The sequence below is a fragment of the Ambystoma mexicanum genome, chromosome 5p, assembly GCF_040938575.1.
Source record: "Ambystoma mexicanum isolate Mex_15411 chromosome 5p, UKY_AmexF1_1, whole genome shotgun sequence".
NCBI lineage: Eukaryota > Metazoa > Chordata > Amphibia > Caudata > Ambystomatidae > Ambystoma > Ambystoma mexicanum.
The window spans coordinates 740,617,064-740,632,050 of record NC_090930.1 but is presented as its reverse complement, the minus strand read 5'-3'; the positions used below and the strand labels follow the sequence as shown (position 1 = coordinate 740,632,050).

The 14,987-nt window shown below is 39.1% G+C and overlaps 14 non-coding genes across 14 annotated transcripts; 7 read left to right on the top strand and 7 right to left on the bottom strand.

The window, feature by feature from the left end:
• Nucleotides 1-94: 94 nt before the first annotated feature.
• On the bottom strand, nt 95-166 carry TRNAQ-UUG (transfer RNA glutamine (anticodon UUG)). Its single transcript has one exon. It is a non-coding gene; the product is annotated as a tRNA-Gln (tRNA).
• A 259-nt stretch (nt 167-425) lies between these two features.
• Nucleotides 426-497, top strand: TRNAQ-CUG (transfer RNA glutamine (anticodon CUG)). The gene has a single exon. It is a non-coding gene; the product is annotated as a tRNA-Gln (tRNA).
• Nucleotides 498-1,378: 881 nt separating this feature from the next.
• TRNAQ-UUG (transfer RNA glutamine (anticodon UUG)) lies at nt 1,379-1,450 on the bottom strand. The gene has a single exon. It is a non-coding gene; the product is annotated as a tRNA-Gln (tRNA).
• A 2,333-nt stretch (nt 1,451-3,783) lies between these two features.
• Nucleotides 3,784-3,855, top strand: TRNAQ-CUG (transfer RNA glutamine (anticodon CUG)). The gene has a single exon. It is a non-coding gene; the product is annotated as a tRNA-Gln (tRNA).
• A 913-nt stretch (nt 3,856-4,768) lies between these two features.
• Nucleotides 4,769-4,840, bottom strand: TRNAQ-UUG (transfer RNA glutamine (anticodon UUG)). Its single transcript has one exon. It is a non-coding gene; the product is annotated as a tRNA-Gln (tRNA).
• Nucleotides 4,841-5,099: 259 nt separating this feature from the next.
• On the top strand, nt 5,100-5,171 carry TRNAQ-CUG (transfer RNA glutamine (anticodon CUG)). Its single transcript has one exon. It is a non-coding gene; the product is annotated as a tRNA-Gln (tRNA).
• An 881-nt stretch (nt 5,172-6,052) lies between these two features.
• On the bottom strand, nt 6,053-6,124 carry TRNAQ-UUG (transfer RNA glutamine (anticodon UUG)). Its single transcript has one exon. It is a non-coding gene; the product is annotated as a tRNA-Gln (tRNA).
• A 2,353-nt stretch (nt 6,125-8,477) lies between these two features.
• TRNAQ-CUG (transfer RNA glutamine (anticodon CUG)) lies at nt 8,478-8,549 on the top strand. The gene has a single exon. It is a non-coding gene; the product is annotated as a tRNA-Gln (tRNA).
• A 912-nt stretch (nt 8,550-9,461) lies between these two features.
• On the bottom strand, nt 9,462-9,533 carry TRNAQ-UUG (transfer RNA glutamine (anticodon UUG)). The gene has a single exon. It is a non-coding gene; the product is annotated as a tRNA-Gln (tRNA).
• A 259-nt stretch (nt 9,534-9,792) lies between these two features.
• On the top strand, nt 9,793-9,864 carry TRNAQ-CUG (transfer RNA glutamine (anticodon CUG)). The gene has a single exon. It is a non-coding gene; the product is annotated as a tRNA-Gln (tRNA).
• An 881-nt stretch (nt 9,865-10,745) lies between these two features.
• TRNAQ-UUG (transfer RNA glutamine (anticodon UUG)) lies at nt 10,746-10,817 on the bottom strand. The gene has a single exon. It is a non-coding gene; the product is annotated as a tRNA-Gln (tRNA).
• Nucleotides 10,818-13,168: 2,351 nt separating this feature from the next.
• Nucleotides 13,169-13,240, top strand: TRNAQ-CUG (transfer RNA glutamine (anticodon CUG)). Its single transcript has one exon. It is a non-coding gene; the product is annotated as a tRNA-Gln (tRNA).
• Nucleotides 13,241-14,153: 913 nt separating this feature from the next.
• TRNAQ-UUG (transfer RNA glutamine (anticodon UUG)) lies at nt 14,154-14,225 on the bottom strand. The gene has a single exon. It is a non-coding gene; the product is annotated as a tRNA-Gln (tRNA).
• Nucleotides 14,226-14,484: 259 nt separating this feature from the next.
• Nucleotides 14,485-14,556, top strand: TRNAQ-CUG (transfer RNA glutamine (anticodon CUG)). Its single transcript has one exon. It is a non-coding gene; the product is annotated as a tRNA-Gln (tRNA).
• The last annotated feature ends 431 nt before the right edge of the window (nt 14,557-14,987 follow it).

The following is a 14,987-nucleotide window of genomic DNA, read 5'->3' as shown; positions in this document are numbered from 1 at the left end:
AATGAATACCCTACACCACTAACCTTATGAATATTACTATCTTTGGCCTATAATTTAAGACAACAAGGAGACAAAGTGTGTTAGAGCAAGAGAGAGGTTCCACTGAGACTTGAACTCGGATCGCTAGATTCAAAGTCCAAAGTGCTAACCATTACACCATGGAACCCTTGTTGAGCAGAGCTTCATAAGGGCAATGAGAATATAGGGCACAGTCAAGATTTTTACTGACCTATAGTAACCGTTTACTGATATTATATCGAAGCAGCACTGTTGCTGTTGGATGCTGTGCAATCGCAAAGTATTGGCTTCATGTCTCATTTGGATCAAATTCTTCCTCTGGAGTCTAATGATATAGGAATATTACATATTTTCTCTGATGTGCTCTGTTTTTCCAGAATGAAGTGCATCATGCTACTGAATATGTGGGTTCCATGGTGTAATGATTAGCACTCTGGACTCTGAATCCAGCGATCCGAGTTCAAGTCTCGGTGGGACCTTGGGGCTGCTTCTCTTTTAGAGTTGCCTTTCATTTGCAGATAGATATAACAGCAATAGCTTTGCTTTACAGCCCACTTTGATGGCAGTCTTCTTTGACCAAAGAATATTAATAGTTTCTGGGGATGACTCTCTTTTGCCACAAAGAAACTGTCCACTCTCATATCTCCAAAGCTCCAAGGTATAATGGCTATTAAACTGGCTTTTGATCTCAGCGATTTGCATTGAAAGCCCAGGAGGCCCCTAAAATCAGTTGAATTGTTTCCTGATAATTTAGAGTTTATTTCTTCTTTCGAGAAAGGTGTGATCCAAATAAAGTAAGTACATTTAAACAAGGGCACTTGATCAGTAAATGCACTACTTTCTAGAACTCATAACTCTTGTAAGTTATAAAAAGTTTGCTCTCCATACAGTTTGTCAACTCAAAGAATTACATTTTTTACACATTTAATAAGACCATCAAATTGCTTGAAACATAGGAATGATTGTGAAAGTGAATATGATTCACCAAAATAATTGTATAACATTTTTTAATGTTAATAAAATAGGGCTTTTTCCAATCTTTTCACATCAATGTTGTTTCTGCATGTTCCAGTGAGCAGAGAATCTACTGCACATAGTGTGTACATTTTTCTTTTCATAGAGTTAAGGTTGGACATTATTCATCTGTGGAAAATGTTTCTGAGAGATATCTGGGTGCCCATTCTGATTGACCTTAGGGATTGTACATTAACGATATGTAGTTGCATCACTGTATTGGTATCAGGCACCAAAGTGCATTTAAATGTAATGTCGTGCAGAGAGAGTCTACTGAACTTCTGAATATTAACTCTGTTGAATTGTAATTTGAGAAATTAGAAAATGGAGTGTAAGAGCAAGATAACGGTCCCACCGAGACTTGAACTCGGATCGTTGGATTCAAAGTCCAAAGTGCTAACCATTACACCATGGAACCCTTGCAAGATGCACCTGAGAGCGTTGAATCAGAAATGGCAATATAGAGCACATTTACAATTTTTACAGATTCATAGTCCCAATTGACTGATATCATACAAACACAGCGATGTTGTCGATTGACGTTGTGCTATAGCAATCTCTGTGCTTTATAGAGCATGTAGATCAAATTCTTCCTCTTGAGGCATATGATTAAGCAATATTAAATATTGTTTCTGACTGCCTCTGTTTTGGCATAATGAAGTTCAGCATTTGCGGAAGTATTTAGGTTCCATGGTCTAATGGTTAGTAGGCTGGACTCTGAATTTAGTAATCTGACATGTTATAGCTATATTTTGTTTTCCTTTGGGTGTATTGTCATTTTATGCACATAGATTTCCTAGCAGTGGCTGTGATGAATAGTTCAATTTGATAGCAGCTTCCTTTTGAGAATTTGAAAAAAAAAGAATTAAATAGTCTCTCTGGATGACTCTGCTTTGATTTCTATGTGCACATCCCTTTTGCGTTTCAGAGGGATTGACCAACATACACAACAGTGCTTGGAAGACCTCTTCCTCCCATGGCATGTAAAGCTAACCTCTCTCCTACCGTGTGTTTTTTTACTTTTTAACTTCCCCTTCCGAGTCATGATCATGTAACTGAATTTACATTTTTAGATTTTAACTGCAGTAGTTGCTTGTTTTTCATTTTTATTTTTTGTGTACGCATACATCCCTTTTTGTGGGGAGGGGGGAGTGATGTCTTTTTACTTATATTAGCTAATATAGGTCATTTTATGTCCGCTTACAATATGTGTCAGGATTTTTTATGTCGTTTCCAATCAATGTCTAATATCAAGTGGTTTGCAGCAGTCATACAAAGGCACGTAACACCCCCAAAACACCTACATCAGTTAGAAATACTCCGGAAGAGTACTCAGTTTATGAAAAGGCGGTGAATCCCAAATAGAACTGTAAATGTAAGCTAGCAAGCAGACTGTGCACCCCTGTTTGGAACTATGACCTGTGTGTTGCCCTCTATTAACAGAACAATGTAACTGCAGCCCATGTCACATAAAATAGAAAGTAGAGATTATGCAAATTAACTCCCAGAAGAGCCTGGTGTCACCCCAAAAGGTGTCATGCTTTTCACACCAAGAAACATCCACACATAGATCCCTGCGAACCTCAAAAACGTACAGGAAACCATGTCCAGCGTTTTGCTCCCAGAGGAGATAAGGTTGAAAAACCACCCTATGTTAAAAGTGTCCATAATCCATGCCAGCTGCCCTGTCTATAGGCCTAGGGGCATGAGTGGAAGGGTTTAACCTGCCTGGGTTCTTGGGCATGGTTTCATCATGCCTCAGTTTACAATGGCACTCTGCCACTTTGTCAGGCTTTAAAGAAGCCTGACTCCTGCAGAGCAAAAGATCTGAATATTTCCTTACATGTTTTGTACGTAAGAATGCGGATGGTGCTCTGAGCCTCCTATGGTGGTTATTAAGCATGGTATACATACCATAGCATGTAACTGTGCCTACAAATGGAACATTTTGTTCATTTATTAGGGAGTTGTGAAAATGGCAAAATCAAATTGCCATTACTGACACAGACCAGCTGCCGCTGTCCGGACATTTCGTCGAAAGACATTTGGTCGAAAGACATTTGGTCGACGTAATTTGGTCGAAAGCCAAATGGTCGATTTTTTTATTTATGTATATATATATTTTTTAGGTTGTAGTTTAGGGAAAAAAAGGGGGTTGGGGGGACCCCCCCAAACCCCCCCCAAAAAAAAATGTGAAAATAAAAAACAAAGCAATTCGACCATTTGGTTTTCGACCAAATGGTTTCGACCAATTGTCCTGTCGACAATTTTTTTTCGACGAAATGTCTGGCAACCCAGCTGCCGACTGTTGCTATTGACAGGATTTCCAGGTGTATAAACTGAGGAGATCACCAGTTCAATTACCTGTGAACGCATTTTGAAGCTCATTCACAACCAGTTCATGCCCGTTCTCTCCATTTTGGCTTTCTGGCTGGCCGAGGGGCCCTTCAGTAATGTTCTTTGCTAACCATTACACCATGGGCCCCTTGCTGGTGCAACCTGACAGAGTTGTAACAGAAATGAGAATCGAGATCTCATGCATCATTTTAACAAACTCATATTCCTAGCCCACGGATATTATGCAAATGTGGAACTGTTTAGTTGGTTGTTGCGCAATAGCAAACTCTTTGCTTTACAGCTCATTTGGATAGGATTCTTCCTCTGGAGGCATAAGATAAAAGAATATTGCATACATTCTCTAAAAGGCTCTTTTTTTGCTGCAATGACGTTCATCATGTCACTAAGTATGTAGGTTCCATGGTGTAATGGTTAGCACTCTGGACTCTGAATCCAGCGATCCGTGTTCAAATCTCGGTGGGACCTTGGGAATTACTGTGTTTGTTTTCCTCTCAGTGTCTTGTTTTAATAGCAATGACGCTGCTGTGTCGCCCACTTTCATAGCATTATTCCCTGGGTCCATTTGAAAACAGAAAGATTTTCCATGGATGACGCTCTTTAGCCACAATGAAACCCACCACTTTCTGTGGTGTGGAAGACCTATGGTGTAATGGTAGCACCCTGGAGGTTGAATCCAATAATTTGCATTGAAATCTCTGTAAGAGTTTACCATCAGTCGAACCTTTCCCTTATCGTTTATTGTGGATGTCTTCTTTGAAGAAAGGTATGATCCAACTAAAGTAAGTACATTCACGAATGGGCCCTTGGTCGGTACAAACAGTATTTATACACCTCAGGCCTTTTGTGAATTAAGAAAAGTGTGTTCTTCGTTCTATTTTTCATCTCAAACTGATACCTTCATTTTACAAACATGTAAAGACTGTTAAGACGCTTGATTAATATCATTGATTCTGAATGCGGTCGCTTTTCATAGGATTAACCCTTTAACAATTTTGAAAGAGAATGGCGATACAATAGAGCTGCTTTTCCCAAAATGGTATTATTAATGTTGTTGCTGCATCTTCAAGTAAAAAGAGAATCCATTGGGTCACAGATTGAGCATGTTTCTTAACATTGAGTTAAGTTTGAAAATTTCAAATCTTTTATGTATGTTTCCGATGCAGATCTGCCCATCGACTCAGAATGACCTCACTGTTCATACATTTAAAAAAAATGCATAAAGATTAAGGTGCTAGGCACAAAAGTGGATTTTTATGAAAAGTTATGCCAGAGAGTGAGAGCGAAAATGAATACCCTACACCACTAACCTTATGAATATTACTATCTTTGGCCTATAATTTAAGACAACAAGGAGACAAAGTGTGTTAGAGCAAGAGAGAGGTTCCACCGAGACTTGAACTCGGATCGCTAGATTCAAAGTCCAAAGTGCTAACCATTACACCATGGAACCCTTGTTGAGCAGAGCTTCATAAGGGCAATGAGAATATAGGGCACAGTCAAGATTTTTACTGACCTATAGTAACCGTTTACTGATATTATATCGAAGCAGCACTGTTGCTGTTGGATGCTGTGCAATCGCAAAGTATTGGCTTCATGTCTCATTTGGATCAAATTCTTCCTCTGGAGTCTAATGATATAGGAATATTACATATTTTCTCTGATGTGCTCTGTTTTTCCAGAATGAAGTGCATCATGCTACTGAATATGTGGGTTCCATGGTGTAATGGTTAGCACTCTGGACTCTGAATCCAGCGATCCGAGTTCAAGTCTCGGTGGGACCTTGGGGCTGCTTCTCTTTTAGAGTTGCCTTTCATTTGCAGATAGATATAACAGCAATAGCTTTGCTTTACAGCCCACTTTGATGGCAGTCTTCTTTGACCAAAGAATATTAATAGTTTCTGGGGATGACTCTCTTTTGCCACAAAGAAACTGCCCACTCTCATATCTCCAAAGCTCCAAGGTATAATGGCTATTAAACTGGCTTTTGATCTCAGCGATTTGCATTGAAAGCCCAGGAGGCCCCTAAAATCAGTTGAATTGTTTCCTGATAATTTAGAGTTTATTTCTTCTTTCGAGAAAGGTGTGATCCAAATAAAGTAAGTACATTTAAACAAGGGCACTTGATCAGTAAATGCACTACTTTCTAGAACTCATAACTCTTGTAAGTTATAAAAAGTTTGCTCTCCATACAGTTTGTCAACTCAAAGAATTACATTTTTTACACATTTAATAAGACCATCAAATTGCTTGAAACATAGGAATGATTGTGAAAGTGAATATGATTCACCAAAATAATTGTATAACATTTTTAAATGTTAATAAAATAGGGCTTTTTCCAATCTTTTCACATCAATGTTGTTTCTGCATGTTCCAGTGAGCAGAGAATCTACTGCACATAGTGTGTACATTTTTCTTTTCATAGAGTTAAGGTTGGACATTATTCATCTGTGGAAAATGTTTCTGAGAGATATCTGGGTGCCCACTCTGATTGACCTTAGGGATTGTACATTAACGATATGTAGTTGCATCACTGTATTGGTATCAGGCACCAAAGTGCATTTAAATGTAATGTCGTGCAGAGAGAGTCGACTGAACTTCTGAATATTAACTCTGTTGAATTGTAATTTGAGAAATTAGAAAATGGAGTGTAAGAGCAAGATTACGGTCCCACCGAGACTTGAACTCGGATCGTTGGATTCAAAGTCCAAAGTGCTAACCATTACACCATGGAACCCTTGCAAGATGCACCTGAGAGCGTTGAATCAGAAATGGCAATATAGAGCACATTTACAATTTTTACAGATTCATAGTCCCAATTGACTGATATCATACAAACACAGCGATGTTGTCGATTGACGTTGTGCTATAGCAATCTCTGTGCTTTATAGAGCATGTAGATCAAATTCTTCCTCTTGAGGCATATGATTAAGCAATATTAAATATTGTTTCTGACTGCCTCTGTTTTGGCATAATGAAGTTCAGCATTTGCGGAAGTATTTAGGTTCCATGGTCTAATGGTTAGTAGGCTGGACTCTGAATTTAGTAATCTGACATGTTATAGCTATATTTTGTTTTCCTTTGGCTGTATTGTCATTTTATGCACATAGATTTCCTAGCAGTGGCTGTGATGAATAGTTCAATTTGATAGCAGCTTCCTTTTGAGAATTTGAAAAAAAAAGAATTAAATAGTCTCTCTGGATGACTCTGCTTTGATTTCTATGTGCACATCCCTTTTGCGTTTCAGAGGGATTGACCAACATACACAACAGTGCTTGGAAGACCTCTTCCTCCCATGGCATGTAAAGCTAACCTCTCTCCTACCGTGTGTTTTTTTACTTTTTAACTTCCCCTTCCGAGTCATGATCATGTAACTGAATTTACATTTTTAGATTTTAACTGCAGTAGTTGCTTGTTTTTCATTTTTATTTTTTGTGTACGCATACATCCCTTTTTGTGGGGAGGGGGGAGTGATGTCTGTTTACTTATATTAGCTAATATAGGTCATTTTATGTCCGCTTACAATATGTGTCAGGATTTTTTATGTCGTTTCCAATCAATGTCTAATATCAAGTGGTTTGCAGCAGTCATACAAAGGCACGTAACACCCCCAAAACACCTACATAAGTTAGAAATACTCCGGAAGAGTACTCAGTTTATGAAAAGGCGGTGAATCCCAAATAGAACTGTAAATGTAAGCTAGCAAGCAGACTGTGCACCCCTGTTTGGAACTATGACCTGTGTGTTGCCCTCTATTAACAGAACAATGTAACTGCAGCCCATGTCACATAAAATAGAAAGTAGAGATTATGCAAATTAACTCCCAGAAGAGCCTGGTGTCACCCCAAAAGGTGTCATGCTTTTCACACCAAGAAACATCCACACATAGATCCCTGCGAACCTCAAAAACGTACAGGAAACCCTGTCCAGCGTTTTGCTCCCAGAGGAGATAAGGTTGAAAAACCACCCTATGTTAAAAGTGTCCATAATCCATGCCAGCTGCCCTGTCTATAGGCCTAGGGGCATGAGTGGAAGGGTTTAACCTGCCTGGGTTCTTGGGCATGGTTTCATCATGCCTCAGTTTACAATGGCACTCTGCCACTTTGTCAGGCTTTAAAGAAGCCTGACTCCTGCAGAGCAAAAGATCTGATTATTTACTTACATGTTTTGTACGTAAGAATGCGGATGGTGCTCTGAGCCTCCTATGGTGGTTATTAAGCATGGTATACATACCATAGCATGTAACTGTGCCTACAAATGGAACATTTTGTTCATTTATTAGGGAGTTGTGAAAATGGCAAAATCAAATTGCCATTACTGACACAGACCAGCTGCCGCTGTCCGGACATTTCGTCGAAAGACATTTCGTCGAAAGACATTTGGTCGACGTAATTTGGTCGAAAGCCAAATGGTCGATTTTTTTATTTATTTATATATATATTTTTTAGGTTGTAGTTTAGGGAAAAAAAGGGTTTTTTAGAAAAAAAGGGGGTTAGGGGGACCCCCCCAAACACCCCCCCCCCAAAAAAATGTGAAAATAAAAAACAAAGCAATTCGACCATTTGGTTTTCGACCAAATGGTTTCGACCAATTGTCCTGTCGACAAATTTTTTTCGACGAAATGTCTGGCAACCCAGCTGCCGACTGTTGCTATTGACAGGAGTTCCAGGTGTATAAACTGAGGAGATCACCAGTTCAATTACCTGTGAACGCATTTTGAAGCTCATTCACAACCAGTTCATGCCCGTTCTCTCCATTTTGGCTTTCTGGCTGGCCGAGGGGCCCTTCAGTAATGTTCTTTGCTAACCATTACACCATGGGCCCCTTGCTGGTGCAACCTGACAGAGTTGTAACAGAAATGAGAATCGAGATCTCATGCATCATTTTAACAAACTCATATTCCTAGCCCACGGATATTATGCAAATGTGGAACTGTTTAGTTGGTTGTTGCGCAATAGCAAACTCTTTGCTTTACAGCTCATTTGGATAGGATTCTTCCTCTGGAGGCATAAGATAAAAGAATATTGCATACATTCTCTAAAAGGCTCTTTTTTTGCTGCAATGACGTTCATCATGTCACTAAGTATGTAGGTTCCATGGTGTAATGGTTAGCACTCTGGACTCTGAATCCAGCGATCCGAGTTCAAATCTCGGTGGGACCTTGGGAATTACTGTGTTTGTTTTCCTCTCAGTGTCTTGTTTTAATAGCAATGACGCTGCTGTGTCGCCCACTTTCATAGCATTATTCCCTGGGTGCATTTGAAAAAAGAAAGATTTTCCATGGATGACGCTCTTTAGCCACAATGAAACCCACCACTTTCTGTGGTGTGAAAGACCTATGGTGTAATGGTAGCACCCTGGAGGTTGAATCCAATAATTTGCATTCAAATCTCTGTAAGAGTTTACCATCAGTCGAACCTTTCCCTTATCGTTTATTGTGGATGTCTTCTTTGAAGAAAGGTATGATCCAACTAAAGTAAGTACATTCACGAATGGGCCCTTGGTCGGTACAAACAGTATTTATACACCTCAGGCCTTTTGTGAATTAAGAAAAGTGTGTTCTTCGTTCTATTTTTCATCTCAAACTGATACCTTCATTTTACAAACATGTAAAGGCTGTTAAGACGCTTGATTAATATCATTGATTCTGAATGTGGTCGCTTTTCATAGGATTAACCCTTTAACAATTTTGAAAGAGAATGGCGATACAATAGAGCTGCTTTTCCCAAAATGGTATTATTAATGTTGTTGCTGCATCTTCAAGTAAAAAGAGAATCCATTGGGTCACAGATTGAGCATGTTTCTTAACATTGAGTTAAGTTTGAAAATTTCAAATCTTTTATGTATGTTTCCGATGCAGATCTGCCCATCGACTCAGAATGACCTCACTGTTCATACATTTAAAAAAATGCATAAAGGTTAAGGTGCTAGGCACAAAAGTGGATTTTTATGAAAAGTTATGCCAGAGAGTGAGAGCGAAAATGAATACCCTACACCACTAACCTTATGAATATTACTATCTTTGGCCTATAATTTAAGACAACAAGGAGACAAAGTGTGTTAGAGCAAGAGAGAGGTTCCACCGAGACTTGAACTCGGATCGCTGGATTCAAAGTCCAAAGTGCTAACCATTACACCATGGAACCCTTGTTGAGCAGAGCTTCATAAGGGCAATGAGAATATAGGGCACAGTCAAGATTTTTACTGACCTATAGTAACCGTTTACTGATATTATATCGAAGCAGCACTGTTGCTGTTGGATGCTGTGCAATCGCAAAGTATTGGCTTCATGTCTCATTTGGATCAAATTCTTCCTCTGGAGTCTAATGATATAGGAATATTACATATTTTCTCTGATGTGCTCTGTTTTTCCAGAATGAAGTGCATCATGCTACTGAATATGTGGGTTCCATGGTGTAATGGTTAGCACTCTGGACTCTGAATCCAGCGATCCGAGTTCAAGTCGCGGTGGGACCTTGGGGCTGCTTCTCTTTTAGAGTTGCCTTTCATTTGCAGATAGATATAACAGCAATAGCTTTGCTTTACAGCCCACTTTGATGGCAGTCTTCTTTGACCAAAGAATATTAATAGTTTCTGGGGATGACTCTCTTTTGCCACAAAGAAACTGCCCACTCTCATATCTCCAAAGCTCCAAGGTATAATGGCTATTAAACTGGCTTTTGATCTCAGCGATTTGCATTGAAAGCCCAGGAGGCCCCTAAAATCAGTTGAATTGTTTCCTGATAATTTAGAGTTTATTTCTTCTTTCGAGAAAGGTGTGATCCAAATAAAGTAAGTACATTTAAACAAGGGCACTTGATCAGTAAATGCACTACTTTCTAGAACTCATAACTCTTGTAAGTTATAAAAAGTTTGCTCTCCATACAGTTTGTCAACTCAAAGAATTACATTTTTTACACATTTAATAAGACCATCAAATTGCTTGAAACATAGGAATGATTGTGAAAGTGAATATGATTTACCAAAATAATTGTATAACATTTTTTAATGTTAATAAAATAGGGCTTTTTCCAATCTTTTCACATCAATGTTGTTTCTGCATGTTCCAGTGAGCAGAGAATCTACTGCACATAGTGTGTACATTTTTCTTTTCATAGAGTTAAGGTTGGACATTATTCATCTGTGGAAAATGTTTCTGAGAGATATCTGGGTGCCCACTCTGATTGACCTTAGGGATTGTACATTAACGATATGTAGTTGCATCACTGTATTGGTATCAGGCACCAAGGTGCATTTAAATGTAATGTCGTGCAGAGAGAGTCGACTGAACTTCTGAATATTAACTCTGTTGAATTGTAATTTGAGAAATTAGAAAATGGAGTGTAAGAGCAAGATAACGGTCCCACCGAGACTTGAACTCGGATCGTTGGATTCAAAGTCCAAAGTGCTAACCATTACACCATGGAACCCTTGCAAGATGCACCTGAGAGCGTTGAATCAGAAATGGCAATATAGAGCACATTTACAATTTTTACAGATTCATAGTCCCAATTGACTGATATCATACAAACACAGCGATGTTGTCGATTGACGTTGTGCTATAGCAATCTCTGTGCTTTATAGAGCATGTAGATCAAATTCTTCCTCTTGAGGCATATGATTAAGCAATATTAAATATTGTTTCTGACTGCCTCTGTTTTGGCATAATGAAGTTCAGCATTTGCGGAAGTATTTAGGTTCCATGGTCTAATGGTTAGTAGGCTGGACTCTGAATTTAGTAATCTGACATGTTATAGCTATATTTTGTTTTCCTTTGGGTTTATTGTCATTTTATGCACATAGATTTCCTAGCAGTGGCTGTGATGAATAGTTCAATTTGATAGCAGCTTCCTTTTGAGAATTTGAAAAAAAAAGAATTAAATAGTCTCTCTGGATGACTCTGCTTTGATTTCTATGTGCACATCCCTTTTGCGTTTCAGAGGGATTGACCAACATAAACAACAGTGCCTGGAAGACCTCTTCCTCCCATGGCATGTAAAGCTAACCTCTCTCCTACCGTGTGTTTTTTTACTTTTTAACTTCCCCTTCCGAGTCATGATCATGTAACTGAATTTACATTTTTAGATTTTAACTGCAGTAGTTGCTTGTTTTTCATTTTTATTTTTGTGTACGCATACATCCCTTTTTGTGGGGAGGGGGGAGTGATGTCTGTTTACTTATATTAGCTAATATAGGTCATTTTATGTCCGCTTACAATATGTGTCAGGATTTTTTATGTCGTTTCCAATCAATGTCTAATATCAAGTGGTTTGCAGCAGTCATACAAAGGCACGTAACACCCCCAAAACACCTACATAAGTTAGAAATACTCCGGAAGAGTACTCAGTTTATGAAAAGGCGGTGAATCCCAAATAGAACTGTAAATGTAAGCTAGCAAGCAGACTGTGCACCCCTGTTTGGAACTATGACCTGTGTGTTGCCCTCTATTAACAGAACAATGTAACTGCAGCCCATGTCACATAAAATAGAAAGTAGAGATTATGCAAATTAACTCCCAGAAGAGCCTGGTGTCACCCCAAAAGGTGTCATGCTTTTCACACCAAGAAACATCCACACATAGATCCCTGCGAACCTCAAAAACGTACAGGAAACCCTGTCCAGCGCTTTGCTCCCAGAGGAGATAAGGTTGAAAAACCACCCTATGTTAAAAGTGTCCATAATCCATGCCAGCTGCCCTGTCTATAGGCCTAGGGGCATGAGTGGAAGGGTTTAACCTGCCTGGGTTCTTGGGCATGGTTTCATCATGCCTCAGTTTACAATGGCACTCTGCCACTTTGTCAGGCTTTAAAGAAGCCTGACTCCTGCAGAGCAAAAGATCTGATTATTTCCTTACATGTTTTGTACGTAAGAATGCGGATGGTGCTCTGAGCCTCCTATGGTGGTTATTAAGCATGGTATACATACCATAGCATGTAACTGTGCCTACAAATGGAACATTTTGTTCATTTATTAGGGAGTTGTGAAAATGGCAAAATCAAATTGCCATTACTGACACAGACCAGCTGCCGCTGTCCGGACATTTCGTCGAAAGACATTTCGTCGAAAGACATTTGGTCGACGTAATTTGGTCGAAAGCCAAATGGTCGATTTTTTTATTTATTTATATATATATTTTTTAGGTTGTAGTTTAGGGAAAAAAAGGGGTTTTTAGAAAAAAAGGGGGTTGGGGGGACCCCCCCAAACCCCCCCCCAAAAAAAAATGTGAAAATAAAAAACAAAGCAATTCGACCATTTGGTTTTCGACCAAATGGTTTCGACCAATTGTCCTGTCGACAAATTTTTTTCGACGAAATGTCTGGCAACCCAGCTGCCGACTGTTGCTATTGACAGGAGTTCCAGGTGTATAAACTGAGGAGATCACCAGTTCAATTACCTGTGAACGCATTTTGAAGCTCATTCACAACCAGTTCATGCCCGTTCTCTCCATTTTGGCTTTCTGGCTGGCCGAGGGGCCCTTCAGTAATGTTCTTTGCTAACCATCACACCATGGGCCCCTTGCTGGTGCAACCTGACAGAGTTGTAACAGAAATGAGAATCGAGATCTCATGCATCATTTTAACAAACTCATATTCCTAGCCCACGGATATTATGCAAATGTGGAACTGTTTAGTTGGTTGTTGCGCAATAGCAAACTCTTTGCTTTACAGCTCATTTGGATAGGATTCTTCCTCTGGAGGCATAAGATAAAAGAATATTGCATACATTCTCTAAAAGGCTCTTTTTTTGCTGCAATGACGTTCATCATGTCACTAAGTATGTAGGTTCCATGGTGTAATGGTTAGCACTCTGGACTCTGAATCCAGCGATCCGAGTTCAAATCTCGGTGGGACCTTGGGAATTACTGTGTTTGTTTTCCTCTCAGTGTCTTGTTTTAATAGCAATGACGCTGCTGTGTCGCCCACTTTCATAGCATTATTCCCTGGGTCCATTTGAAAACAGAAAGATTTTCCATGGATGACGCTCTTTAGCCACAATGAAACCCACCACTTTCTGTGGTGTGGAAGACCTATGGTGTAATGGTAGCACCCTGGAGGTTGAATCCAATAATTTGCATTGAAATCTCTGTAAGAGTTTACCATCAGTCGAACCTTTCCCTTATCGTTTATTGTGGATGTCTTCTTTGAAGAAAGGTATGATCCAACTAAAGTAAGTACATTCACGAATGGGCCCTTGGTCGGTACAAACAGTATTTATACACCTCAGGCCTTTTGTGAATTAAGAAAAGTGTGTTCTTCGTTCTATTTTTCATCTCAAACTGATACCTTCATTTTACAAACATGTAAAGACTGTTAAGACGCTTGATTAATATCATTGATTCTGAATGCGGTCGCTTTTCATAGGATTAACCCTTTAACAATTTTGAAAGAGAATGGCGATACAATAGAGCTGCTTTTCCCAAAATGGTATTATTAATGTTGTTGCTGCATCTTCAAGTAAAAAGAGAATCCATTGGGTCACAGATTGAGCATGTTTCTTAACATTGAGTTAAGTTTGAAAATTTCAAATCTTTTATGTATGTTTCCGATGCAGATCTGCCCATCGACTCAGAATGACCTCACTGTTCATACATTTAAAAAAAATGCATAAAGATTAAGGTGCTAGGCACAAAAGTGGATTTTTATGAAAAGTTATGCCAGAGAGTGAGAGCGAAAATGAATACCCTACACCACTAACCTTATGAATATTACTATCTTTGGCCTATAATTTAAGACAACAAGGAGACAAAGTGTGTTAGAGCAAGAGAGAGGTTCCACTGAGACTTGAACTCGGATCGCTAGATTCAAAGTCCAAAGTGCTAACCATTACACCATGGAACCCTTGTTGAGCAGAGCTTCATAAGGGCAATGAGAATATAGGGCACAGTCAAGATTTTTACTGACCTATAGTAACCGTTTACTGATATTATATCGAAGCAGCACTGTTGCTGTTGGATGCTGTGCAATCGCAAAGTATTGGCTTCATGTCTCATTTGGATCAAATTCTTCCTCTGGAGTCTAATGATATAGGAATATTACATATTTTCTCTGATGTGCTCTGTTTTTCCAGAATGAAGTGCATCATGCTACTGAATATGTGGGTTCCATGGTGTAATGATTAGCACTCTGGACTCTGAATCCAGCGATCCGAGTTCAAGTCTCGGTGGGACCTTGGGGCTGCTTCTCTTTTAGAGTTGCCTTTCATTTGCAGATAGATATAACAGCAATAGCTTTGCTTTACAGCCCACTTTGATGGCAGTCTTCTTTGACCAAAGAATATTAATAGTTTCTGGGGATGACTCTCTTTTGCCACAAAGAAACTGTCCACTCTCATATCTCCAAAGCTCCAAGGTATAATGGCTATTAAACTGGCTTTTGATCTCAGCGATTTGCATTGAAAGCCCAGGAGGCCCCTAAAATCAGTTGAATTGTTTCCTGATAATTTAGAGTTTATTTCTTCTTTCGAGAAAGGTGTGATCCAAATAAAGTAAGTACATTTAAACAAGGGCACTTGATCAGTAAATGCACTACTTTCTAGAACTCATAACTCTTGTAAGTTATAAAAAGTTTGCTCTCCATACAGTTTGTCAACTCAAAGAATTA